Below are 25,805 nucleotides of genomic sequence, written 5' to 3'. Positions count from 1 at the left end.
ATTCGCAACCATATATATTATCCCCTCCGGTAGCACAAATAATCGGGGGTTTACAGGACTGAGTGGGAGCCTCCCATCCATCCGGGCAGACTTCGTTTTTCACAGCACTAACAGCTGACGGATACTTAGAAAATTGAATGTTTTATGCAGCTTCAGATTGGAAATAGCAGTGTGGTTTTCACCACAGGGAACCCTCTTAATGTAAATCCAACCCAATTACGCACACACAGGCAGGCACCGAAATTTGCAGCAAGACTGAGTTTTGCCCAGCAGCAAATGAGGCACAGCTCTGAAGAGGAGGGAAGGGAGGCCTGCTGGGGAGGGTGTAGGAGCTGCAGAAGGCACCTCCACCCTAGGGGCCGCTGCATGTGACTCATGTGTGGAGGGTGCTGGGTGGCTTTACAGAACCCGAAAGAAAAAGGATAAAGTGGCTTTATGCAAATGTACAGCAGTCTGCACTCTGCAGTTGCAAAATCATGAATAGGGGAAATGGCTTGAAAACCGTAAGTAAGTGGTGGCCCCCAAAGGCCATTCCTCTGGCTGGTTACAGATGATCAAAGCCTTAGAGAAAGCTAGAGACTGGAATTTTTTTTTTTCTAAATCAATGGCAATAAGTTATGTGAGATACATGCAAGATTAGACATGTAGAATGATGGGTGTTCTCAAACTGAGGTAGATTGGTTGCAAGAATTGGATAAATCAACATCCAAGTTGTGGCTGGGATCCCTATGAGGATAACGCCTCTCTGAATGTGGGGGGTCCTCCTTTCCACAGAGCCCCCCAAAAAAGAGAGACATGGGGCTCCTTGCCACCACATACTAGGTATGCAGGAGTCCCCTGTATTCTTAGGGGCTTGGATTAGTTTGCCATCACAAACTACCAAACTGGGTGGCTTAAAACACGAGAAATTTATTTACTCATAGTTCTGGAGCCTAGAAGTCTAAAGGAAAGCACAGGCAGGGCCATACTTCCTCTCAAGGCTCTAAAGAAGGCCCTTCTTGGTCTCCTCCTCACTCCTGGAGGTGGCCACCTGTCCTTGGTGTGCTTTGCTTTGTGGCTGCACCACTCTAAACTCTACCTCCATTATCGTCTATGGCATTGTCCCTGCGGATGGCTGTGTCCAAAGGTACTGGTATCTCTTCTTAGAAGGACACTAGTCACTGCATTAAGATCCACCCTAATCCAGTATGAACCCCCTCTGAACTTGATTACATCTTCAAAAACCCAATTTCCTAATAAGGTCATGTCCACAAGTGCAGGGGTTAGGACTTGAACACATCTTTTTGGTAGACACAATTCTACCCACAATAGAGCTATGGAGTCTGTGTTTCCTATGGAAGGAAGACCCACAGCATGAATCAGGAACTATTCCCACTGGCTATAGACGGCACTTGGCGAAGGGAGTCACATTTCCACTTTTGTGAAGGCTCTGTGGCTGGGTAATCTCAAAAGTCTGTTCATAATAAAGACCAGAGCGTGGAGGGCTGGAACTCCAACCCAACACAGTCGCTGAGTCCCAAATCACCTCCATCCCAGAGGTCTTTTCCTTGGTCCTCTCTCCCAGCACCTCCCCAGAGTCTGCCTCTTGCGGACTCTGGGTCTCTGGCATCAGACTCAGGCCTCTACTCTCCCGTCCTCACCTCTCTATCTGCCTCTCACCCATATCAAAGACCAATTCTCTTCTTTTCCTTCTGTAGCTTTTAGTGGCCCATGGAAGAGCCAAATGATCCTCAAACCTTGAGCCAAACTGTTTCCCCTTCATCAAAAGTAGGAAGGAGAAAAAAAAATGCTCTGGAGCATTTTTAAAGTCATAAAACAAAAATAATAATAATACTGACTGATGCACCATCTTGGTGTAAAGACATTTTTCTTCTGTCTTAGGATAGACACATCTGTTAGACAGTTTCTAATGCAACAAAGACAAAAATAAATTGAGAGTCACAGTCATGACGGCTGGAAGCTCCTCTGCCCCTACAAGCCTCTGGCTAGCAGTGTGGGGGGCACCTAACCCCTGAAATGTTATACATGCAGGGGGCACCCTGAAAGGCTGTAACCTAATTTTAAATGGAAACTTCCACTAAGGGATTGGGGGGCGGGGGTGAAGCTGTCTGCATCAGCCTGTCTCCAACGGTAATGTGCACACAGATCACCTATGGGTCATGTAAAAATGCAGATTCTGATTCAGCAGGTCTGGGCTGGGGCCTGAGTTGCTGTTTCTGCCAAGGTCCTGATGGTAATAATCCTGGTGATCCCCTAACCACACCCTGGGTATCAAGGGTCTACATGAGCCCCTGGGAAAGAGATGATAGTTTTTGAAAGTGCTCACCCCAAAGCGTGTGTGTTCAGTCAGGAGAAGGCCAATTGTCATGCTGATCCCTCTTAGTCAATCTAGAAAATCACCCAAGAAAACTGCAAATGCATCCCCAGCCCCATAGGATTCTATACAGCCACCTTCATCTTGAACTACAAGTAAGGATTTGTCAGTATGTTTAGTTTTCCTCAACTAGCACCGAGGCGAACCTAGTCCCTGCCACCACATCTATCTTTGTAATGTCTTATGCTTCCAGGAGAAATAAAGACTTGTACTTTCACAGTGAACCCGATGATGGCAGGAAGCAGGAGAAAGGTTCCCCTGGAGGTCTGTGCACGTGCAGTCACACTTAGGCCTCACTGGAACCCGAAGGAAAAGTGGAGGAAACCGAGCCCAGGGAGTCCAAAACTGGCTCAAAGCCCCAAAATCATTTCTCAGGAACATATCCGCCCTCCTCACCTGTGCTGATTGGCTCCTTGTTGGTTCAGGCCTGATTTCTCCTTGGGGAGACCCAGTGTAGAGTCAGACAGAAGCGAGTTCGCGTCCCACTCCACGCAAACCTCAGCTGGCTCACTTTAAAACTAGGGATATCCGAAGGGTCAGGTTACAGAGCTGACAGGAGAAACCTCAGTGCAGCGACCCCACACGAAGGGGACCCTTAATGCCCATTTCTTTCCCTCCACTCCACCGTGGCGACAAAAGGAAGGGAAGGGCAGGAGCCTGAAATCACTGTCTCTGGGGTCCCAGAAACCCACTGCCCAGTCATTTCCTGCCTGTGCTAACTTCCTCCCCAGGGTGCCCAGTTACAGGGCTCCTCAACGTGACAGCAGGGCAGGGACCGGCCAGGGCTGCCATGAAATCATGACTAACTTCTGCATAAACCATGGGGATGACGGGATTAGGATTTCCACCCCCATCCCATAACTCCCTGACCTTTTACGAGTGGGGCTGGAGGGGAAATGGCCCCAGGAGTGACTTCAGGGTGTCTGAGGTATCTGACAGTGTCCCTTCCTTCTAGACCTGAGCATGTTGGGCTTTGCCAAAGACCTCAGCTCGGGAACCTGGCTTGGAATCCGAGTTCTAATTTTCCAGGTGTATGACCTGGGGCAAAGTAAACATTCCTTCTGTACCTCGGTTTCTCATCTGTAAGCTGCATAAAGTCATTGTCAAGGGTACATGAAATAACTCACGTACTGCACTTCCTTAATTCCTGCCTCATAGTTAGCACTCGATAATGAAGACTGCTGTTATTTCTATTTCATTGTGATCATTGGCAGTTCTTGCTGCCAATATAGCTCATACCTTTTCCCCATAACTCCCGTCTTCTCACAGTCTGGGTTTAGAGAATCAAACTGCTCAATACTGTAGTTTTCTTCTTTCCCCCCATAAATACAGTCAGGGTCCCAGAGTTTTCTTTTACTTTCTATTTATTTTAATTTGGCAAAAGACAAATATGAATCTATCCAGTTTTACTTGATAGAACTGACAGAACAGTACGTAATTTAAGATACACGACATAATGATTGCATGTAGGCATACCCAGAGTTTTCAAATGGAATAGCCACTGGAAATAAATTCTCTTGAGTTCTAGAAGGGGTTAATGTTGAACAAAATAACAAGCAAGTCTGGTTTAAATGCTACATCTTACAGGAAGGTGGTATGTCCCAGGAACATGGTTGTTGTGAAGGATTCTGAGGTCTTACTTGGAATCAATGGGAAAAGAAAAAAAGGATGATTATGTGGCGATATCCAGTGTGGCCACAGAAATGAGACACTGGCCCAGGGCAAGTATGCTACTCATTGTCCTGTCCACAGGATGCAGAAGGCAGCACACCAGCCTTGGAGTGCAGAGAGTCAATTCAAATCCTGAATTTACTCCTTCATGGATGATGGGGCTTTGGACAAGTTATCCAACATTCCAAATGGGGATACACATAATTTTAGACACAGAAGGACAGTAGTATTAAATCTCTTGCTCTCTCTCCCTCCTCCTCCATCCTTTTTCTCTCTCCTTCCCCTCTTTCTCCTTTTCCTCTTTATATTTTCTTAACACTGGCTAGTCTCCCCATTGGTCCCCATGGCTTTCCCTGATGGCCCATCCCCACACAATTTCCACTTGAACAGGAGTATTTCAGCCCTTCCCCCAGAGCACCTTTGCTGACCCCAGTTCTGAACCTACAAGATTAGGGAATCTCATCACCTGCTGGTGGCATGCCCTAGCAGCCTTGCACGAAATAAAGTATATTGGTAGAGCTTAACCCCTCAGTGTCCCTGCTAGCTATTCTGGAAAACAGCTAAACCGTTCAAACTCCATCATCGATTGATTAAGCTCCTACATGACAGCTTTTCTTTGGTCATTAGGATACAGAAATGAAAGGGATCATTTTGTGCTGGATAAGCTAAGTAACTAAACCTTAGGGGAAGAAGGCAGGATTCCTAGGGGAGGAAACAGCTGAACTGGATCTTGAATTTATTTCAGCAGAGCAAGGATAGTACATGAAAGGCACAGGGCCTCACAAGCATCAAAGTCATAGAATCTCTGGAAGTTATGTGCATTTGAAAACCACCAGTTCCCCTTGGGGTGCCTTCTTCCTACTCCTAGGACCATCTTGCCCCTCACCCCCACCCCATTTTCTAGAATAGTCTCTATGCCTCTTTCTAGGCTTATGTCTCTCATTCCTGGTCACATAACCCAGAATGAGTTACTTAGCCTGGGTCTTAAGCTCTCTGACCTACCTGCCATATAATCCATCAACCCAGTCCAGGGAACGTCAAAGGGTATCCCAAAGGGAACCCACGTCAGAAAACCTGAGGAGCTCCAGGGCTCCACCCATGATTTACTGAATCAGAATAGCAGGAAGGAATTCACATTTTCACAAGATCTCCCAACAGCTCCACTGCACACCCAAAATTAAGAACCACAGATCCCACACTTACCAGCTTATCCTTATCCTATGATAACAGCTTATCCTTCCAGGGAATTTTTTGAGCACCTTCTATAGGCTAGGCAGTCTGTGAGAAATATTCACATATATCATCCCTTTAAAAGTGACCATGACATTGATCTGTGCCCTGGTTTAAGCCACATTCAAATCACTAAATTTAATTCTCCCAAGAAGTGCACTGACAACTGCGTTGAATAAGAATGAACTCTGTAATAGTCACCTCTTCCTCCTAAAAAGTTTGAAGCTGGAAAGCAACAAAAATAGCTCTGGTGAGTGTGTATCTGAGGGCCCCAGAGACTTAACCATGTGGATCCATCAGCCTGTGCCAAGAACACAGAAGAAGAGAAGCCACCCATGCCAGTATGGGCTGGGTGGGCACAAAGGGACTCTGACATTGTCCCCTGACCTTTCATTTCAGCCAATGGCAGGGAATATTTTTAGCAATCCTCTGACCATGCAGGTGGGATATAGAGTGTCTGGTGTTTGGTTCTTGAATAAGAGAGACTTGGATTTAAAACCAGGCTCTGTCACTGAGCATTTATGAGTGAGCCAGGGAAGGTCTGGAGGACATCGAATTTACCCCAAAGGGTTTTAAGAGGATTCAAATAAATAATACATGGAACATAACCAATGCATCCCATGGTTTCAACACAGGGTATCACAGGATGGTGGTGGGCTTCAAGACCACCTCCTCCAACATGCACACCAAGTCGCATTCCTGCCTGCCTGCAGAGAATCCCCATGCCATGACCCCATCTGCCCATTTGCAGGCTGGTCATCTTCTGTCCCTTCTTTTTTCTGCCCCTGAAGCTCAGCCTTGCTGTTCAGAAAGGTGAACCATCAGACAGGCCCTCATCGCTTGGGGATCAGCATGAACCAAGAGAAGCTCCAGTGGAGTACCGGCGTGGCATCAAGCGAGCCTCGAGAGCTGGAGACAGGATGCAGCTGATGGAGAACCAGCTCTCACAACCGGCTGCCTTCAGGCTGGCCTCCCAGAAATCGTGGTGCTGAACTTAGCCGACATTGACAAGAGGCCTGGTTACAAGTGAGCGGACTGGAGAGGGTTTCGGTAGTTTCCAGTGGGAATGGGAGAGTCCAGCTGAGCTGCAAGTGAGCTGAGCCATGAGCCAGGAAGGGAGAAAGAGCTCCTGATGTTTGCCGAGACTGTGCCTCACCCCAGCAGCCCCCTCTAGACCACTGCAGGTCACAGGGCAGCTCTTCTCCATGACGGAGGGGACCCTGTCCACCCCATCTACTACCCCAACCAGCACAAAGAATAGCAGTTGAAACAATAGTGGTTCTGAAGAACCAGAGGGACCCCAAGTTGCCGTTTCAGAAGCCCCCCCTCCCCAGTTCTGAAATGCCAGATGGAAGTGGTCTCACAGCTCACTGAGGGGAAGGAAAGCCTGTTGACTGAGCACAAGCACTCCACTAGGAGATTCACACACATCCTTTCATGGGATCTCCTCCGAGCGGCACCCGCTGGTGTCTATCCCCACCTTCATGTTACTCACAGGGGCCTACACTGCCTCAGAAAGGTTAGGTGACTTGCCCAAGATCACACAGAAGGAACAGGCAGAGCTGGGTTATGAATCCATGCTGGTAGTCTTCTCACCCCACCATCTCAAGGCAGTGGGTACCCTATGAACACCTCACCAGTCAGGGACTCATTTTTCCCTTCTCATCTATTTATACCTTAGAAAGAACTAAAAGGATTTTCATTTGTCCTTGTTTGATTGGACCACTTTCACCTAGTTCAGCCCTAGATCAGCTCCATCCAATAGAAATATGATGCCAGCCAGATATGCAAATTTAAATGTTTTCGTGGCCATATTGAAAGAAAAAGCAAAACAGGTGGAATCCATTTTAATAATACATTTGATTTAATCCAGCATAGCCAAATATTGTCCTTTCCACATGTGATCAATATGAAAAATTATTAGTGAGATAATTAATATTACTTATTTTATACTAAGTTTTCTGAAATTCAGCATGCGCTTTACACTCATAGCACATCTGGAGTTGATGCGGCCACTTTCCAGGCGCTCAATAGACACATGTGCCTCGTGGCTGCTGCGTAGAACAGGGGATCTCTGCGTCGATGAGTCACAGCATGGGTCAGTGTTGAGGATGGAAGACAGAGTAGAAAGGAGCCTACGGCACTGTTCCTGGAGTCCTGGCCTCATGGACTTTACTATGGGAGGCCATGGGGAGAGAAGCCAAGAAGGGTGGATGCCATCGATTACAGGCTGCCTGCTATTCAGATTCCAGGAGGAAGAGAACAGCCCCAGAAATGGCAGATTGTAAGGCCACCCCATTCCCCACTGGAGTCTCTAATCAGCCCAGAAGTCTGTCATCCTGGCCAAGCTCCTGTCCTGGGGAGGCGTGGTCTGCCCCTGTGCGTCATCCCTGCCTCTCCTTCAGGTTTTGGAATCCAGAAGCCCCCTGGAAATCCAGCTATTTGGACAGTTAAGTGACCCAGGCCAGCAGGAGGGCTGGGCCAGAGCCAGCAAGGCAAGAATGGCTTCCTCCCATCACCACCCCGCCCCCTGCTCCGGAGCACGGCCCTTGCTGCTGGGGCTTCCTGGTGGTGCTCAGAACAATTTTTGACCAGCCTTCTATGTTGGAAGCTTTCACTCTCTCCTATCAGCGCCTCCTTTTTGAGTGTCCACAGCTAGGTGTGGAAACCTGCCAGGCTAAGCCAGCCTTGGCCAATGAGCCTGGAACCATTCCGTCCCTTTGTTAGAGAGAGGAAGTGCCTAAGGCTCATTTGCTGAGAGTTGCCATCCACTCCCACCAGGCACTTGGCAGCTAACAGATTAACAGCAACTGGATTAGGTTTCCTGACCACTTATTACAGTCCAGGCCCTGAGCAAAGTCCTTGACATGGATTATCTCATTTAATCCATTCTCCACACAGCAGCCTGAATGAGCTTTTTAAAACACAAAACTGAACATACGACTCCTTTGCTTAACACTTCACTGAATTCCCAGGGTGCTTGGAATAAAGACCCAAATCCTTCGCATGGCCTCTGAGGCCCTCCAGGCCCCATGGGCCTCTGCAGCCGTGCCTGGCCCACGCTCCCCCTTCTCTCTGCACTCCATCACTGCCGCATGACAGGGGACTTGGCAGGGCTGGGTGCTTGCTCTGAGGCGGTGGCAGAAGTTTGTGGGCTCTCTCTCATATTGACTAGCTGTCCCCACCTTCCTGGTTGTCATCCAAGGTGGAAAGCACGAAGTGGCCCATTATTATTCACTGTGACTTCACACACCACGCACCCGCAGAGACACACACCGAGAACACTGCTCTTTCAGCTTTTAAGCTTCTTCAACGTTACCCCTATTGTAACCTGCCAGAAATTCCCCGTGGATTCTCCCAATTAGTATAGTTCCCATGAGCAGGCATCAGCACCTTGCTGGCTGATGGAAGAACCCACCCTCTGAATTAGAGGGGTGCTTGCTACCCCAACCCAGATACAACTCTCTCTGGAGTAAATGCAGTGATGCCCCCTGTCACCTGTGCAGAAAATGCTCCCACCTCCCCTGTCTCACCTCCCCCTCCACCAGCCTCATGAGAGAGCCAAACCAGTGCATCAGCAAGTATTATGCCCATTTGACAGATGAGAAACCTGAAACTCAGAAGGAAACAACGTGTTCAAAGTTCTGTGGTCAAGGAGGGAGAGAATTGGGCTTTGAATGTGTGTCAGCCTTCGAAGGGAAGGCTGAGTCTGGGCTGGAGAGGCTCTGCGCACCTGAGCTGTGCCCACCCAGAGAGCTTCAGGGGCCTGGCAGAGTGCAGAGACTGAGGGTGCGCCCCCCAGCCTACACTAAATAGGAGCAAGCACAAATATGGAGTTTTCCCCTGGCAACTCCATACCACCTGGTGGGATTCTCAACTCTTTCATCTGTATTCCAAGTTTTCAATTTTGTGTCCCCACTTTACCACCAAAGACTTCCAGCTACACTGTGGTCTGGGTGATCCCCTGAAATGATGATTTCCAGTGTCAGTCCCTCAGAGGGCCTGCCTACCCCCGGAAGGGCACCCACGAGTGCCACCTTCTCTGTCTTCAGAACATTTCCAATCTGGCTGTTTCTCTGCATGCCTTTGCCCAGCACCCTTGTCCAGACTGCTGTGTCTTTCACTGGGGCCAGGGCCCAGCCCCCCAGCCCCTCAGCCCTCCCTCCAACCTCACCACTTCCAGATCCCCTGGCTCCTTCTGTGCACAGCCAGGACCATGTGCACAGTCAACGGCGGAGCCGTAGCACCGTGTGATTGATGGTTGAGGCCCCACATACAGGACTCAGAGGGCCTGGGTTGGGTCTCCCTGAGCAAATGACTTTCTGGGACTCAGTTTCTTTGTCTACTAATTGAGAATAACTCTATAATTTTTCTAATTAGAATGGTTATGAGAATTAAATGTGTTAATAAGTTCTTGGAATAATGTCAGGTACTAGTAGATGCTTTTTTTTTTAATCTCCCTGTCTTAAGCCTCAGGGGCTGCTGCGATGCTCCCATCTCTGCAAAAGCTGCTCCCAGTGATTACTCTTCAGCCCCACACCTCAGTCTTCCTCCAGCTCAGGCATCAGCCCTGAATCTGCCCCCTCCACCCAGCCCTGATGATTCCTAACAGAGTAGCAAGCACCTGCCTGGGGTTCTTATTCCAGGGCTCCTCATTCGCTGTTTTTCAGATTATCCCCTCAAGCCCATTAATGTTGGGCCCATGGCTAGCATAGCCAGTATCCTGAGACCCCAGACCCCTACACTGTCTGGGGAGAGGAAGCTGCCCGAGGCTTTGCCCTGCACTCACTCTCCACCCCGACAGCTTTTCTCCACCCAGGAGCTTGTCTACCCAGAAGCTGATGGAGAATGCAGGCTCCTGGGCCCCACCACAGGATGCTACATTTTTAACACTCACCCAGCAGCCTGAAAGTCCATGAAATCTGAACCACTGAAACCCACAGCCCTTGTCACGGGAAGCAGCACCATGCACTGAGCGCCTGAGCCCCATTGTCGCTATTCTCACCTTCCCCATGTGTCCCTGCAATGCCACTCCAGCCTTCTGCCCAGGAGCCCTCTCCTCCTCTGTCACTGGGGGAATGATCATCCTTCCTCCGAGGTGCAGCTCCCTTTTCACCCCCCGGAGAAGCCTCCTGGGCGCCAGAGCGCCTAGCTCCTCGGGCCTTCCTCTGTGTGCTTAACGGCAATGTGCTTATCGTTATATGATATGCCTAACTTCCTCCACGGATCTGGAGTCCCCCAGGCAGCGTCTTCCACTTGGAATCAGATGCAAGATAGGAAAAGGGCCAGACAGTGGCCTTGAACAGACACATGGCCTTTTCTGAGCAGTCACCACGCACATGTGCATTCATGGATGGCTTCAATCTTTCCTTCCCATGTGAGGTGCGAGCATGTTGTCTCTCAGATTTTACAAGTGAGGGGACAAGAGCTCACACAAGCATAATATGGGGACTCTGCTGCTGGCCCACCACACAGCTGGGCCTCAACCTCAGCCCCACCTACCTGCGGAGCCCCTGGGGAGACATCCCTCTGAGTGTCTGGAGACAGTGTCTTAAAAAGGCTGATGACAAACGAAAGGCCTCAATTCTTCTCTGGTGCATGTTCAGTCCCTGAGGACACCTCTTTGCCTACAACACATCCATGACCCCAAGCCAGGCCTTCATCCCAGGGTGACCCTGATGTGAACCACATAGCATTACAGACTGGCTTTTACTCCCACAGAAAAGCAATAAGAAATGACCCTCGCACCAGGCATCCATCAGAAATCTGCGTGATTCCCTCTTTACTACGGGGAAGGAAGGGTTGGCCAGAGAGGAGGAGGGCAGAGGGGGAGGAGAAATTAATTTGATGTCAGGCTTCAATTGCTGGGTTACTAATCTAATCAGTGATGACTTACCCTTTTATATGTACAGCTTCCCAAAAATTAGAAATATCCTTTTCCAAAAGGCTGTTGGAAAGGAGATAATTACCCCAATACAATCTGTGCTTATCCCCATCGTTTTTTGTTTTTTTTTTTTAACACGACAACATTTCCTACATGTGTTCAGTGAAGCTGAAAATGCTATTTTGATAATGGGCCCACAGAACGTTTAACAGGCCTGGATGACAATGTGAGACTTTCTTAAGGAAAGAGAAGGCAATGAAAAGCTATTATAGGAGCCATTAATGGGAGCTGGGAGGTCTGCCGGAGACATCACTGCCGCTCTCAGTTTTGCTGTTTTCTTAATAAGGCTCTTTGGAAATCAGATCTGAAGTGTGATCTCAACAAAACCTGGAGCCTTTGGCCCTGTCCTCTCTCAACCTGACTCTCCCCGTTACCAGGACTGAACCTCCTTCCTCAGTCCCGTCTCCCCCATTTAATAAAAATTGACTGAATACCTACCATGGGCCAATTGCCCTGTTATACGCTGGCAGTAAGTTAAAAATAATCTTCGTCCCTGCACTTCAAGGTCCTGAGGAAGGCCAGCAAGAAAGGAGAATGGCCTTCCTACATGCAGGCAATGGGCTCTGCAATGGGGCAGCCCATCTCTCTGTGGGATCAAGGAGTTGGGGACACCTCAAGTTCCTGGTCTCAAAAGATGACTAGGACTTTCCCAGTGTGAGAAACTGAGCCTTGTTATCTGGCTTCAGTTCCACACACATCCCTGAACCAACAGGTAAGACCTGCAGTATGGAAGACACTTTGACTGGACACAGGTCACAAGCCTATCCTTGGAAATGGCAACAAAGTCAGTCCCTGGGAAGCTCATTGACCAAAAGTAGTGGAGAGGTGGCTCCCCAAAGGAACCCCGGGGTCCTGTTCCCAGGAGCAGGGGAATGGCTGTTGAGGAGACTAAAATATCAGCTAACAGTCCCCTAAGCAGGTAGCCACTTACTTACCCAACAAAGGTCATGCCACCTTCCGTGCTCTGTAGGTACAGGAACCCACACCTCCAGGATCTTGCCTCCCCACGGGAGTTACTCTCAGGCTCACCAGCCTCAGTAAAGCTGTTTCCTGACCCAAAAGCCCCCATTCTCCCTAGGATCAAGGGGAGCTTGCATCTCCGAGATTCACAGACTTGGTTGTTCTTTCAGGGCATAAGAGGCAAAAATTACCTGGCCGTTCTTTTTGGTTTCCTAGAATAATAAAAAAGAGAAGAAGAATTGAGATATCAAGAAACTTTCTGACTATATTAATAATAACAATCCAGTGGGAAAATACTACTCAGGAGAAGTGTGTAAGTTCTAGAAGTCTTGAAAAAGGAGCAACGTAATTTGCTATCAAGTGATGAGGAGTCAAGTAAACCTGCAGAAGCGGCCATGCTACGATGTCGTCCTTACAGAAATGGATCATGATAAATGGGCCCAGTCATGTGAAATTGGAAAAACTGAGGAACAACTGTTCATGCTTGGGGTATTCAAAATACTCTCATATCCTTGGCTTCGCTTAATGCTCCAAAGAATCCTGAGAGGTGGGCAAGGTTCCTATTTGAGAAGACTTGTAGTCCCAAGAAATAAATTCCAAACTAGTTGTGGGGGAGGGCAATAGAAACCATACCCAAGGGGATCCGTCAGTGTCTGTTGTATAGAAAGGATCATAATGAGGTGGAAACAATTGCTATCCAACCAGCGGAAGTTAGAATTCCTCTGGGAGAGGTGACTACATCTTTATGGGAGCGACCTTCTTAAGTTCCTTGTGGGCCCAGGCTATCCCTGAAGGTGGGGAGGCTGTTCTGCATGAGGCAAGGGAGGAACATGCTGACTTTGCTCAGAGCAAGAGGCAGGGAAGAAGAGTGATGGGAGGAGGTCGCGTGGAGCAGGAAAGAAGAGGCAGCCCCCAGGACCCACAGCTAGAAAAGCTTTGCCATGCGTACCAGCCACTTGCAGAAGGAGCTGCTCCTCCCATTATGCTGTTTCTGTTCTGGGATGGAAAAACTTCCTCCATTCAGAGTCTGACCAAAGCACATGGCTGAGTTTTTGTTATGGCTGATTAGGGTTGTGTGTCAGTGGATTTCATTTGGTAAGAAGAAGTGAAAAGCCTTTTCTGACGTCAAAATCAATGTGCTTCAGAACAAAGATGGTGCGTACAAGAGCAGGAGGCCATGAGTCAGAGCTAGGAGGGGGCCCTGGAAGTGGGATCTGAGGCCGTCTTATCCCAGTCCCAAGGGGTTGGCTTGTCAACCGGGCTGAAGACATCAATAATGAAGAGATAGATGAATTACTGCTTATTCAAGGTCTTTTTCACTGTGCTATGAAGTATCTTTTGACCAATCTGGTTAACTTTTACCTTTTTTTTCCCCATATATCAGGCTTCACACCCCCTTTAACTTGGGGCACCTAACCAGGCCTTCCAAAACAACTTCTTCACTGGGACAGACAATTCTTTCTGTCTTATATTGGTCTACTTTCCATCCCAGCGGGCTTTCTACAGCAACATTTGTCCAAAACTTACTGTAACCCCTCTGACCATTGAGCATGTGTTCTTAGCCTTGCAGAACTGGAGAAAATCAGGAAGATGGAAAAGCCACAAGCTGAGCCTGAGAGGAAGAGTTCGAGGAAGTCGGAAAAGAAAGCAAGGCTTTGATCTCCGGGCTAGGGATGTGACAGCCCAGCCCGTGGGCTCCAGAAGGACAGGAAGCCTATCTGTCTTGCCCATTCCTATGCCCCTAGCAGCTGAGAAAATGGCCAGTGAAATGCATAGGCAGTCAATTCATATGTCTCAAATGAATAAACGAATGCATGAACTCCTCAGAGCTCTGTGAAGTACATATTATGGGGCAGAGAGATGAAAAAACTGAGCTAAAGTGAACTTCTGCAAGTCACAGAATCTCAGGGCTGGGAGAGGAATGGCCGTTTAGCTGCAAAGCCTGCATCATTTTCTGTCTCACGTACTGCTTTCTTCCTATCTGCAGAGTCTCCCAACTTGCTGTTTGCTGTGATCTAATCCTCAGCCCACTACAACGTACAGAAGTGGTTCTCCACCATTTGAAGGCATCAGAATCACACAAAGAGCTGGACAAGCGTGTGGGTTTCTGGGCTTCACTCCCAGAAACATTGATTCCTTCAGCCTGGGTGAGAGCTGGGAATCTACAGGTTTAACCTGGGTCTATTATGCTACTAATCCCTTCATAGAACAATTTTTGTGCTACAGCCAGATTCCTGCAGATCCCCTGTTACTGTTTGGTGTGCCCCTTGGCCCCTGCAATTCTTTTTTTCAGGGGACTACCCTGTGTGGCCTGGGCCCACTTTTCCCCCATACACAAAGCTGGAAGTTCCCAGGAGATTATATTCACACAATGTTAGACTGTTGTGTGAAGTGATAGGAAACCCTGACTCCCTTACTTCAAGTCAGCACACCTCTGAGGTTGAACTTGCACACCAGTACCATTTCAGGACCAAGTTGAAGTCAGTCTCTACCAGGCTTTGCCCAAGATCACCCTTGCTTGATTCTCTATCCTTTCCTGTCTGATTTCCCCTTTCCTTCCCATTTTCCTTCCTAACTTACTGCAAATGCATCCTTATATCAGGGTTCTTCTAGGCATCTGACCTAAGAAATACTTCTTAACTTCAGTTCTCTTTTGCTGATGCCCTGCCCACACCCCTTCTCAGAGCTTGGTCTCATAGAAAGTGGGACATAAAACAACTTAACCCCACATGAGCACAACTTGAAGCTTCAAAGTGGGTTCTCCCCCACTCCCTGGGGACCACGTAGATTTTTAAATTGACTATCTTTGACACAGGGGGAGGCACTCTGTAGAGTGGAAGGAGACAGGCATCTTCCAGGAAGACAGAAACCCTCATTTCCACCCTCAGGGTGGGAAGAGTTGGGTCTGAACTGTCCTGGGACTGATGTAGCACTGCCCACCTTCTTCTGTGAGAGTTCCCCTTCTCTCCTACCAACCTGAAGTCAGACCCATCTGCAGAGACGCCACTAAGCTTAGCCCCTGTTTCTCTTCCTGTCCCCAGTCAGAGAAATGCACACGACCAACTCATAAAGACCCAGAAGTTCATCAGTCATTGTTTTCTGTGCTTTTGAAAGAGACAGAGAGAAGAAAAGAAAATGTATTTCTTCACAGGGAACTGCGTGACTGAGTGACACAGCTCTCTGTTGTGAAATGCAAGCTACTGTCATAAAAGAGCTAAAAGAAAGGGGAAGAAAAGGACAGGGTGGTCTGAAGAGGAAGCGCTCTCACTATGTATTTGCATTTCTATGGAAACAGCCTGAGCAGACATGGTCTTGGTCCTCTGTGGTCAGAGGGACATGAAGTCAGGTGCCTGGCAGCTGGTCCAAGGCTGCTGCAGCAGCAGTTTGCAGGAGATGGCACAAGAGAACAGACTCCAAGGGCCTCCAAACTTCCACCTACAGGAACCACGAACTCGTGAGTTTCTCTCTCCATATGCCCAGCTAGTCTTGTGACAGTCTCTGCCCATGGGCACAGTGGCCTCCCCTCTCCGGTCCCTCCCTCCTTCTAAAAGGAGGTGCCAGGGAACAGGGGATGCAGACATCAGAGAGAGAAGACAGATGGACTGCTGCAGGCCAGCGGACGGAAGAGAAGGAGGCAAGAGTTTCACCTGTACTAAGCAGACTGGGTAGCGTTGAGCCCATAACCAAGGATGGTTATGTATCATCAGTGTCAGTCACGCAGATTAGTAGATTAAAGGAGAAAAAACCACAGGATCACTTTCAGGACTGTTAAAAAAAAAAAAAAACAGTTACTAAGAGTCAATTCCTGATTAGAAAAAAAAATCTTATTAAAGTAAAAATAGGGAAAACATGTTGTCTATTACAATGCTACTGGAGTTTTACAACTAAGTCATACCTCATAATAAGCTCTCAGAATCATTGCCACTGATGCAAAGCAGGAGAGGAAGTAGACCAGCACTCTTCCGGCTTAGCCCTGTTCCGACAGCCCTCGTCCCTACTGTAAGGTTGAAAAAAGAGATTTAACTATTGATAAAGGATGGGCAAAATAAGCACTATTTGCAGATGAAGTTGTCTATATAGAAAATCCATGCCACTTAACTAAAGAATTGAAAAGATGTTTAAGAGAAATAGAAAGTTATGTGGTATATAGATAACATTGAATGTGCTATATACAAATGTGTGCCTTTATAACATGATGTCTCCTTTGAATCCTTACTGTAAACTAGCAGTGTGGGTGTAACCCTCTATCTTACAGGTGACACAACTCAGCCTCAGAGAGGTTTAATATCTAGCCAAGGTCACACAGCTTCTAACTGCTGGAATCTGGCATGTTATTTTCCCTACTCAGCCGTGGTGACCAGTTAAAGAGGTTAACTGACAAGCCAACCCAGAGAAGTTAGGAGAGGGGTGAGGGAGGACATAGTTTTACCCAGGGCTTGGGTGAGCTGCCAGGCTGTATCAAATGAGCCCTATTTATTTGGCAGGTTCTGCTGATGAACAACCTTGTCTGCCCTCTCCTGCTGAAGAATTCCTGATATGAACAGTGGCACATCCACATCCTTCCTGTAATCCACCTCCTGTAAGAAGCAAGGATTTCTCCTGGAAGTAAGGCCTGCCTTACCATCTCGCCTGCCAGGTTGGCATTAGAATACTGGAATCTTGTAAGCTGCAGCCCTCCCGGAGAGATGCTGCCACGCCGTGCCTTTCTCTGGGCCTGCTGTTTCCAGAAAAACAAGCTGCGCGTGTGGTTCACCGCCTTCCCTGGCATGTCCGGGAACAGGAAGAAAGGGTCCCCCTGCTAGAGTCCCCTGCTTGACTCTCCTCCCTTCTCTGGGGAGTTTCAGCTCACTGAACCTGGTAACTTGTTTTCATGAATACCAGGAACATTCTGCGGAAGAGGAAGAAAAGTAGGATGTGTGTTGGTGCAGAGAACTGTTTCTGAATGCTCGTCTGTTAAAACCTTGCAAGCACACAGTATGTCCATAGACAAGTCGACACCGGCAAATGGTTCTTGCTGAACTATTTCTAGCTGTTGATGATTTCCAGTGCTGCACAATCGATCAGTCTAGAACCAGAGAGGAAGGTAAGACCCCAAATCTAAAAGTTCATTAAAAAGGCTTTCAGATATACACACACCCGAAAAAAGAAAATTTTAGCCAGATACATATGTAGCTATTTTTCTGATAAGAAGCTGATACCTGATGGCCTCCCTAGCAGTTACTATCTTGCCAAATGGCTTTGCACCCAGAGAATTAAGGTTCATGATAAATGTTGGGGTGAGTAGAGACCAGAGAGAGAATGAGTTTCTACAGTGAGAATGAAGTTCACTCATTCATTTATTTATGCAGTCACTAAGGCAACAAATATTTATTAAACACACACAAGTGAGAAAGATGGATGTTCATGCAGCCCAACAACGATTTAGTTGGTAATGCAGAATTGTTACTGGACCACAGAGGCAGCGTCTAATCTGGCCTACCCACAGGGGAATCTGGGGTGACTTCCCTAAGGGGCTAAGACCCCAGCTGAGATCTGAAAGATGAGTGAGGCATGAGAAAAGGCCCAGGGGCAGAATCTGAGGTGCTGGAAGAAGTTAGGGTGGCTGCAAGGTACTTATTAACCAGAGAAGTCATGCTAACTCTGCAAAGGAAGTTTTTCACATATTGAGCCCAGCAAGGAGTCACTGAGATGTTTAAAATGGGGAAATGGTATGAACAAAACGCATGCCTAGAAAGGCCACCTGGCTGCAGAGTGAAGAATGGGTGGGAAGAGTGATTCAAGTACCTAGCAAGAAGGCTCTGCAATGACCTCAAAGGTAACAGGGGCCATAACTGGGATGGAGAGAATGAACCGAATTGTAACTTATTTAGGAAATTCCATTTTTTTAAAACCTTGGACCCATGTAATTACTTCCATTTCAGATGGTGTGCTAGGCTGAATAGCAGCACCCCTACCCACCCATGAGGTCCACATCCCTGACCTCAAGAACCTGTGACTACATGACTTCATATGGCAAAAGAGACTTTGAGTATGTGTTGAATTAAGGATTTTAAGGTGGAGAAATTATGTTAGGTTATCCAGGTTGGCCCAATCTCATAATAAACATCCTTATAAGGGAAAAAAAATGAGGCAAGAGACTCAGAGTCAAGAGAGAGAGACTTAAAGAGGCTTTGCTGCTGCTCTGAGGTTGGAGGAAGGGACCAGGGGCCAAGGAATCCAGGTGGTTTCTGGAAGTTAGAAAAGGCAAGGAAACCAGAAGGCAGCCCTGTTAACTCATTTTGGGCTTCTGTTGTCCAGAACTATAAAAACAACAAATTGTTTTAAGCCACTAATTTGCGATCATTTGTTACAGCACAATAGGAAACATTCAGAAAAAGAAACTAAGTCTTTGCCTCTAATAGATATTTAGTAATTACATGTTTAATTAATGACTACATGTGGCATAGAAAGGTGCAGCCGATCCTCTGAAATAACAAGGATTCTAAGTCCTCAGACTCACAAAGTTTAAAATGATCTTTTCATTATCTTCACTGACAGTGGGAACTGACTCAAGGTGTGAGGGGCAGAGACAGGTAGAGAAGGAGGCTTACTTTTAGTACACAATTCATTATACTGTCTGCATTTTTACCGTGTGCACTTATTAGCTAGTTTTAAAAAGGTACTGACCATTGTCTTCTGGTCTGGGGGAAAGACAGGTCTCTAGCTCACAATGGAAAAGAAAGTGATCACTAACCCAGCTGTCACATCATGAATGGATGTGGATATTGTAACAACTCGATGTTTGTTGATCTACTCAACTGTTGAGTAACTATATTTGTTGTTAATATACTCAGTTAACTAAATCTGAATTCTGGTACCTACCCACTCATCTACTGTCTGTGTTCTCTTTCCCTTCCCTGCCAAAAGTTCTGGCACTAAAAATAGGTTTACATTTATGCCACTATCTCCCTTCTTAACCCCATGAAGTTTTACATATACTCTCCCCAAACAAAAGTCTTAGCGCTCACCCTCAAGGGTGTAGCATTCTATCAAGGACAGGGTGTGCCTTTAAAAGACATGAAGCCCAAGGTTTGACTCCCACCCAGCACGGCACAATGACCAAGCAACATTTATTTAAATTCCCTGAATATCAGTTTCTCTATCTGTGAAATTGGCATTATGATATACTACACGGGTTTGTTTGTTTGTTATTTAAAATAACTCGATGACACAATATATGTCAAGCATTTGGCACAGTGTCTGATACTAAATAAATATGGGTTCAATTTCATTCCGTGTCTTCCATTTTCTTCCCTTTCCCTCAGGGGCCAAAGTTCTTGTCTTAGACTTTCAATCTTACCTGCAGTATATGGCAACTTTGATTTCTCTTCCTTATCCTCTCACTCTTCTCCCTCTCTTTATTTTTGTAGTCCTATAATTTGATATGCATGCAGCAAGACACAGCCCGGGCCCTGGTTCTGAACCCGGGGGGTTTTCAGTTGCCTGATCCAGTTTGTGCCACAACCCCTTTCCCCAGGGACTTCAGTTGGAACACCCAATTCATCCCAGAACTGTCTTCACTGATTGCCTCAATTTATGCAGCTCTGCCCACCCCATTACTTCTCCAGCCCATCACCCATATTATTTCCTAGGACTTCCCTAATTTATTTACCCATTTTTTGTGCCCTCCCATGAGAATGCCAGTTCCAAGCTCCTATCTGTCTCACTCGTACTCTTAACACAGTGTTTGGCATATAGTAGTAGCCTAATCAATATGATTGATTTATGAAATGAATGAATGAACGCAAGGCTCCCTGGGAAATGCCAGATGTAACTGAAGGAGGGCAGAGTGTATGGATCTCTGGGAATGCACTCCCCAGAATGGCTGTGGGAATCGTGTAAAAGTTTGTATTAAAATGCACACCCACGATGAAGGGGATAAGAGAGAATTAAGAGAGTTTAACCCTCTGTGTTTTGTTCCTGGCTTGATTGGTGAGTAATTGGCTTCCAATGAAAAAGGCATTTCTTCACCTGGCGATGAGCATGGCCACAGGCAGGGGGCAATCGTGGTGTGAGGTCGGTTCCCTGGGCTCCTGCTGGTGTGGGGGCCCTGTGTGCGGTGGGCACCCAGCCAAAGCCACAGGTGTTGTAACCTGTCAGTACTGCAAACAGGTTCAGGCAGCAAAAGGATCTGAAGAGGAGGAAGCGCCGTGTGTGGAGCAGACGCCAGGCTGCATCCCTGGGTGGGGAGAGGGGGAGGGCCAGATAGGGCCCGAAGGGCAAGACCCAAGTCCCTCACAGGTCTCTGCACCCCACTGTGGACAGGGAGGACTTCTGTAAAACTGTGCAACTGGAGATTGTCTTGGATATTTGAGATACTTAGCGCTGGGCTCAGAGGCCCACCCCTCATCTTAAGCAGGTTACTTAATCTCATTGAGCCTTGGTTTTAAAATGGAGATAATAATCCCTTCATCATTATAAGGATTAAATAGGATGACATACATAAAACACCAATACCGTGTTTAAGGCTGAGTAAGCCTTCGATAAATATTAGTTCTGCTGTTGTCAACCTTACCCTCTTTCCATACTCTTCTCTATGTTAAAAAGTATTTTACACACATCTTGATACACATCCTTCTCCAGCCATTCATCTGTCTGTCTATTCAGCCAGTCAGAAAGAATTTGGCCTCAACTGTCAGAATGCAAATTGGGTTTCTGAATTTCCATAACTATTCAGATGAGTTTGTCTGCTTTAAGCATTTAAAGAAGAATCTTTTCACATATTATACACCATTGTTCTTACGCAACAGATCTGTAAGCGCCATTATGTTGGTTTCTAAGCCATACTAAAATTTTCTGACTTCTTAAAAAATCCATTCCTCAATAAATCTTGCCTTCGTTAGACAATTATGGGCCAGCGCTCCGCCATGTCCTAAGGCATATAAAAAAGTGGCTGCCATCCCCCAGAAGCTGGTAGTCAGTAGGGAGAGAGCCCTTTTAGTCCATTACAGTACAGTATGAAGAAATGTTGTTAAGGGACTATATGCTAAGTGTTTTGCATAACTGACATCATCCTGTTAAAGTCTAGTTTTTAACAATAAATTACTTGGGGTGCCTTTAAAAAGAAAAAGCTCAGGTTTGGCCTTATTATCGTATTGACATATATAATATTTAACCACTAATCCACCTTACTGTCCCTACACACACCTGCATACACATGTCTCCTACGTGTGAGTTCATCTTCTAGACTCTGGTTCTTGACCAGGGGCAATTCTGTCCCCCAGAAAACATTGCGCAAGGTCAGGAGTCCCTTTCTGTGTCACAGCTTCGAATGGAGATGCTACTGGCATCTAGTGGGTAGAGGCCAGGAATGTTGCCAGATGTCCTACAGTGTGCCCCACCCTACCACCCACAACAAAGAGTTTTCCAGCCCAAAATGTCAACAGTGCCAAGGCTGAGAAGTCCAGTCCTACACCCAGAGATTTATATATGTTGGTAAGTACTCACACACATCCATGGCATGGTGGAATCCAAGGATCACCCTGTTTAGCCACCTCTTTAAACTGTTCATGGATGTCCAGGTATCAGTCTTACTCTAGAAATCTCCGTCTTTCAGCAGTTTTGACAAATATTTACTGGACAACCTCTTAGGAAGCTAACACTTTCATATCCATTCTCTCATTTAAGGAGTATTGCAAAATCCCATTTTACTAATGAGGAAGCTGAAACTCAGAGAAGTTCAGTCATCTGCCAAAGTTACACAGCTAGAAACTGCAGAGTCAGGGTTCAAGCCAAAGTTTCACTAAATCATGCTCAGCTGTCTTTCCTATGGCCACTAGCACTTCATTTTCTTTTGAGTAGTTTTGCCTTAAATCAGTTTTCTTTGTCTGGAGAGCCCCACGTCAACTGGCTGCATGTCAGTGCTCAAAAGAGCGCTCTTGTTTATCCAGCTTCCCTCTGCTACAGTTCAGAGAGGGCCACACTAAAAGCAAAATGCTTGCTCCTGCCACAGCAGAAGCTTCTATCGCTAAATCTGTCTCTTTTCCATTTTGTTATTTGCTCTTTTTGGTTATCTTTTGCATTTCTTATTTGCACAGTTTTGAACAGTTCCAAACCTCTTCTTCTAGCCAAACTCTCTGTTACTGTGAAAAGAGTCAACTACAGACCTCCTAGATTCAGGAGGAGAGAAGACTTTCCTGGGAGGGTATATAGACAGGAGAAGCCCTTGCTCCAGGTCCTCGGCACCCCAGTACCTTTTCTGCAGGGGTGTCCCTTGGTCCTACAACAAGACAGCTCCACTGCAGCTAATGAACATCAAACATCTGCCTGCAATCGGGAATCATTATTGCTCCCAGTCCCACTGAGTAAAATCTCGAACTCTTTACAGCCCACCATGTGCAAGTGACACAGTCCAATACACAGCCCACAGTTAAGTGCACATTAGTCTTGAAAATAAGTAAACAAATAATAAATGAATAACATACATGTACAAATAACCTGAAAGCATTGCTATTTTTAGGGGGCTTGTCTTTTAAAGACTTTCCTTTTATTTAGTTCATCCATTCATTCATTCAACAAATAATTACTAAGCTTCTATGAAACTCTAAGCCCTGAGCTCTGTGCTAGAGAAAAAAGGATGAGGCTAAGCAGTCCAGGACCTGTCCACACAGAGCTAACAGTCAGTAGCCCATCTGGATTTGGGTCAAGCCCTTTTTAATGCATCATTATGAAACATTATAAATGATCTGAGAAAGCAGCATGGGTCTCTGAGAACATTTATCAGATGAACCTCATCAGGTCTGGCCAGGCTAGGCAGGAAGATATCCCACAAGGAAGGATTTGAGGGCATAAACTTAAAGGAAGATTCTCCAATGTGAGTCTGCTCAAGAGCTGCAGCAGTTGACAAAAATGGCATTCTGAGTAGGAAAGATCAGTGACACCCTTGCCCAGAGGCAGAGCGGGGCTGCCTTTCCAATTTGCCAGGAGCAGGGCCTTAGAGCTGGAAGCTTCCAATTTCCTGCTTGCTTACTTGCCACAAAAACTTTGAAAAGTTTGGACCCTCGTGGCAAAGGATATCTTTTCTGATAACAAAACTGTAAAACACTCTTTTAAAACATAGTCAACAGACTCTTTAAAAAAGTCATAGTAAGTAGTTTCATAACCACCTCCATCCATTAAAAAAATGAGCAAGTGCTTGTGTAACAGTCAGATAGTTTACATTTTTCTTTTTCTCCATGACTAGTGGTTTCATTTCACTTCCCCCACAGCATTTTAAGCTCTTGTAATATACTTGGATGCTTGAAAATCTCTTATTGATCAGATTTATCTGCTACAAAACTATGTCCATAAATTGACTTTTAAATTTTGTTTGTAATTCCTAGGGCTATATGGTTCTAAGTATTGAAAATAATTACTTCTATATGGAGATATAGTTTTTATTATTACTAAGCCATGGATTAACACAATGTGGATTCATTACAGATTCTGATAAATATTTATAAGCAGAACCAATATAATTATATTGGAAATGCACCTTTTAATGAGATGGATGCATGAAGCTGTTTATGTTTCTGAGGATGATTCTGGCCAATTACATGAGAGTAAGAGGATTCGGTGTTCATTCTATCCCTTTTGTTTATTTGTTTTTATGGACATTAAATGCTTAGAAAATGGAAGCTTCTTCTTTAACCATTGTTATTTAAGTTATGGTTACAAGTGAGTTATGTACCAAAAAAATCACATAGTAATCTAGCACCAAAAAATATTTTTAATGTTTTGAATTATCCGTCTGGTGCCCTGGAAGCATTTCAGGCTAGTGTAATACACCATAAGATTCTTAGTTCATAAAAGGTATGTTCCTTCTTTGTTTTTCATGGGAAATTGGAGACTGAAATAAGTAAAAGAAATTCAACGAGTCTTCTCAGACCAATATGAGAAGAGTTCAAATGGAAGTTGAACACCCAAAAACAAAGTTCTTTATGTACCTCTTGGAAAAATATTTATGAATCTTCAGAGATACATATACTCCAGTTTGAAGACCACTGGCTTTGAGGATCAAATAATACTCTACTCAACCCCAGAGACTGATAATATCCTTGGTTTTGTTCCAACACGTTGACCTCCCAAGATGGGGAGAGAGGCCATCTGGGTGGGTGTTCCTCAACCCCCCTGTCCTTCCTCAGGCTGAAGGGCTCCCTCCTGGATTCTTCAGACCATATGCCAGTGTTGGGTGGGGTCCCCTATTACAAATTAAATACCAGGAAAGGAACAGGCAGGGTGGACTGAGAATGGAGAGCTCAACTTGATCTTGGAGGCCAAGGAAAACTTAACTGGAAAAGTAACATGTGATCTGAGATACATTAAATGAATAGATGTCAACTGGACCATAAAAAGAAGTAGGAGAGGGAGAACATTTCAGGCAGACAGAATGGTACGTGGGAAAGAACTGAAGAAGGAAAGAGCATGAGGGCCCTTGCAGGCTACTAGGAAAAGGGCATGATTTATTCTCCGTGCAATGGGAAGCCACTGAATGGTTTTCAAGGATGGGCTGACATGACCAGATTTTCACTTCACTAAGGTCTCCCTGGGAACTGCTGGTGGCCAAGTTCCAGAAAGAAGCACAAATCCAGAAATGAGGTGTATTGGCCAAACCACAGCAGGAAAGGACAATCACCTCCTCCTTTTGAGACACCAGACCTTGTTTTATGCAACCTAAGATCATTGCTTGACTCTGCAGCCAGTTCACCCTAAACTCCAGCCCCTGTCTCCTTCTATCTTGCTCTGTTTAGTCACTTCTCCCCAACCCTGTCCACGAACCCAGAGAGAATTCTGAGTCTAGAAAAGACGGGTCAGCTCAGCTCTCCCTCTGCTTTCATTCTGGCTGAAAACATGTAGTCAATTTCTGGGGCTTCTGCAGGTTGATTAGCGGAGCCGACTGCCTCCTCTTCTGCTGGCCTGTGCATGGGTATCAGAGCAGGTCACTTCTTACCAATTTCCTAAGCTACGAAACATTTATAATTGAAAATTAAGATTCTGAAGCTGCTATAAAGACCTCCATATCCATATCTTTATCTTTATCTCTGTCTTTATCTCTATATATCTACCCATCACTTGATAGATAACAGAAAGAAAGATAGATAGAGATGATACATAAAAAGATAAATAGATAGATACCAGATGCAGATATACATTTTCCTGCTACTTTAGAGGTAGATAAAATCAATCAAAAAAAACCCATTGCACTTCCAGAACTCTGTAAAAATCCCACAAATTCCCTAAAGACCTGAGGGCCCCCACTCTCACTGAACACTTTAGTTTGGGGCATCTTTCACCCCATTGGTGTTTTATCCCACTCATTCTGCATTGACCCTCACAACTCTTAAATTGCCATCTAATTAAACATTCATTGTGTGTAACTTCATAAAAACCCTTGTCCATAATTTGGGGAAGATATAGGGATTTACATTGTAGCAACACAAACAGCTTCAAGTTAAGTTTGAATTGAGGAAACTCCTAAAAAAAATCACTAAAATTCTAAATTTGAACACCAGGCTCCTGCCTTTTCACTTGGCATATGTCTAGTGCTGACATATTTCTTTCCTTGTTTTCTTTTCCTGCATGAAATTATTGATCTTGCACTTTCATTGA

The 25,805-nt window shown here is 46.0% G+C and overlaps 1 long non-coding RNA gene across 1 annotated transcript; it reads right to left on the bottom strand.

Moving 5' to 3' along the window:
* Positions 1-6,278: 6,278 nt before the first annotated feature.
* On the bottom strand, positions 6,279-21,820 carry LOC108390446 (uncharacterized). Its single transcript, XR_001851501.3, has 6 exons — positions 21,666-21,820; positions 16,801-17,067; positions 16,075-16,176; positions 15,827-15,944; positions 12,155-12,391; positions 6,279-7,450 (listed from the first exon to the last, which is right to left on the bottom strand). It is a non-coding gene; the product is annotated as an uncharacterized lncRNA (long non-coding RNA).
* Between the last annotated feature and the right edge of the window lie 3,985 nt (positions 21,821-25,805).

Source organism: Manis javanica, chromosome 5, assembly GCF_040802235.1.
Source record: "Manis javanica isolate MJ-LG chromosome 5, MJ_LKY, whole genome shotgun sequence".
Lineage (NCBI taxonomy): Eukaryota > Metazoa > Chordata > Mammalia > Pholidota > Manidae > Manis > Manis javanica.
The sequence above is the reverse complement of the archived record's forward strand: the minus strand, read 5'-3'. Positions and strand labels throughout refer to the sequence as shown.